The sequence below is a fragment of the Medicago sativa genome, chromosome 7 (assembly GCF_051527215.1).
Source record: "Medicago sativa cultivar Bolivia chromosome 7, Bolivia_mono, whole genome shotgun sequence".
NCBI lineage: Eukaryota > Viridiplantae > Streptophyta > Magnoliopsida > Fabales > Fabaceae > Medicago > Medicago sativa.
In genome coordinates, this window is record NC_140755.1 from 38,310,086 (window position 1) to 38,313,184 (window position 3,099).

A 3,099-nucleotide genomic window follows, 5' to 3' on the forward strand; every position below is an offset into this window, starting at 1 on the left:
TTGAACTGCGCACTGTAGTACGGTAACCATGCATGGCAAACGGTAGCATCTCATGCCAGTCTTTGTAAGTAGTCACCATCTTCTAAACAATCTTCTTGATATTCTTATTAGCGGCCTCAACTACACCATTCATCTGAGGTCTGTAAGGAGAAGAATTGTGATGTTCCATCTTGAATTCTTCACATAAAGCTTGCATCATGCTATTGTTCAGATTGGAACCATTGTCAGTGATGATTTTGTTGGGAACACCATATCGACAGATGATGTTATTCTTGATAAACTTTACTACCACTTGCTTGGTTACATTAGCATAGGAAGCAGCTTCAACCCACTTGGTGAAGTCTTCAATTGCCACTAGAATGAAACGATGTCCATTGGAGGCCTCTGGTTCAATTCTTCTGATCATGTCAATGCCCCACATAGAGAAAGGCCATGGGGAAGAGATAACATTGAGAGCATGTGGAGGCACGTGAATCTTGTCAGCATAAATTTGACATTTGTGGCATCTCTTAGCATGTTTGTGGCAGTCACATTCCATGGTTATCCAGTAATAGCCGGCTCTTAACAGTTTTCTTGACATAGTGTGACCTGTAGCATGGGTCCCAAAAGTACCGTCATGTACATCATGCATCAATTTCTCAGCTTCTTGTTTATCAACACACCTCAACAAGACCATGTCATAGTTCCTCTTGTATAGGATTTCTCCATCCAGAAGGAATCTGCTAGCCCATCTTCTCAAGGTCTTTTTATCCCTGTTGGAAGCACCAGGTGGATATTCATGATTCTGCAAGAATTGTTTGATATTGTAATACCAAGGTTTTCCATCATTCACATCTTCATCAGCCTGACTTGGCATATTTTCAATAGTAAACACATGAGCGGGCCTATCAAGACGCTGCACCTTGATTACGGGCACGTCATTCCAGTGATTCACACGAAACATGGAAGACAAAGTAGCAAGAGCATCAGCCATCTGGTTTTCATCCCGAGGAATATGGTGCAGCTCAACCTTGGTAAAATATGTCAACAGACGTCTTGCATAGTCACGGTAAGGGATCAGCTTCTCATGATAAGTCTCCCATTCACCCTTTATCTGATTAATAACAAGTGCAGAATCTCCATAGATGTCAAGGTGCTTAATTCTCATATCAGTGGCTTCTTCAATACCCAAGATGCATGCCTCATATTCAGCTATGTTGTTCGTGCATTCAAAGGTTATTCGAGCAGTGAAAGGAATGTGGTGCCCCTGCGGAGTTACAATAATGGCTCCAATTCCTTTACCATAAGCATTGACAGCACCATCAAACACCAATCCCCATTTGCTATTGGGATCTGGCCCTTCACTGATCAGTGGTTCTTCACAGTCTTTTGCTTTCAGATACATGATCTCTTCATCAGGGAATTCAAACTTGACTGGTTGGTAATCATCGAGAGGTTGACAAGCAAGATGTTCAGCAAGGATGCTTCCTTTGATTGCTTTCTGAGCTTTGTACACAATATCATATTCAGACAACAACATTTGCCAACGTGCAATTTTTCCAGTAACAGCAGGCTTTTCGAAGATGTACTTGATTGGATCCATTCGGGATATCAACCAAGTTGTATGATCCACCATATAATGACGCAGGCGTTTGGCAGCCCAAGCTAAAACACAACATGTCTTTTCAAGCATTGTATACCGAGTCTCACAGTCGGTGAACTTCTTGCTCAGATAGTAGATAACATGTTCTTTCTTTCCAGTCTCGTCTTGTTGACCGAGAACACAACCCACTGAATCATCTAACACTGACAGATACGCACCAGCAATTATCAAGCCAAACGGCATCACTTTATAACAGAACGTTCCCCACGGAGTGATGAAGGACGTCTTTTCTCTATCTTCAGGAGACATTCGTATCTGGTTATAGCCAGAGAAACCATCCATAAAAGAGAACACTTTAGACTAAGCAGTACTGTCAACAAGCACATCAATATGAGGCAATGGGAAGTTATCTTTCGGACTGGCTTTATTCAGATCTCTGTAATCAACACACATTCGAACTTTCCCATCTTTCTTTGGCACTGGTACAATGTTGGCAATCCACTCAGGATATTCAGTGTCATGAGGAAACCCGCATCAATTTGCTTTTGCACTTCAGCCTTGATCTTAAGAGCCATGTCTGGACAAGACCTTCTCAATTTCTGTTTGACAGGAGGACATTCAGGTCTTGTCGGTATCCGATGTTCCACGATCTTGGGGATCTAGACCTGGTATATCTTCATAGGACCATGCAAAGACATCTGGATAATCATGGAGAAGCTGAGAAATCTTCTTTTTCACTTCTGGCTCGAGTGCAGCACCGATCTTGATCTCTCGCTTGTTCTCTTCAGTACCCAGGTTGATGAGCTCAATCTCTTCCTGGTGAGGTTGAATGGCTCTCCTTTCTTGCTCAAGCAATCGAGTGATCTCATACGGTATCTCTTCATCATCTTCCTCATCTTCAGCTTCATATACGGGGAATTCAAAATTTGGAGGAACCATAGGGTCACTGTGTTCAACGGGTTTATCAATGCATGCTTTGATTTTGAATAGAAATTATGATTATGTAGGTATTCAGAAATGATCAAAGTGAAGTAAAAAATTTTACGGTTTTTTGGTATTACCATTCTTTCCAAAGAAAGCACAAAGTAAAAAAACAAAGCCGCGATAGAAACAACTTTTTATTAGTGATGCAAACACATGAAGGAAAGTGCCCTAAATAAGTTCACTTTCGTCTTCGGGCGAGACGAAAGGTTTTTTATTTTTGAAAAACAGCAAACAAGCACAATTATCAAACAAACAACCAGTAGAAAACATCAACAAAACATCTCAGTTGCGGCTGAATATCCCATGTATCAGCAGTAGGCGCCATGCCCCTGGTTCCCAAATTGACTTCCACATATGGACAGAAAGATGTTATCCTCAATCAATTTCTGGACTTCCATTTTCATAGAAAAAACAATGCTCGAGCTCAAGGCTTCGTGCCCCTTGGTGCAAGGTGTAGTAATGGTCGTGTCTTGCCAACAACAGGTGCATGATTTGAAAGAGAATTGTCTCGGACATTGGAAGTATTATTTTCA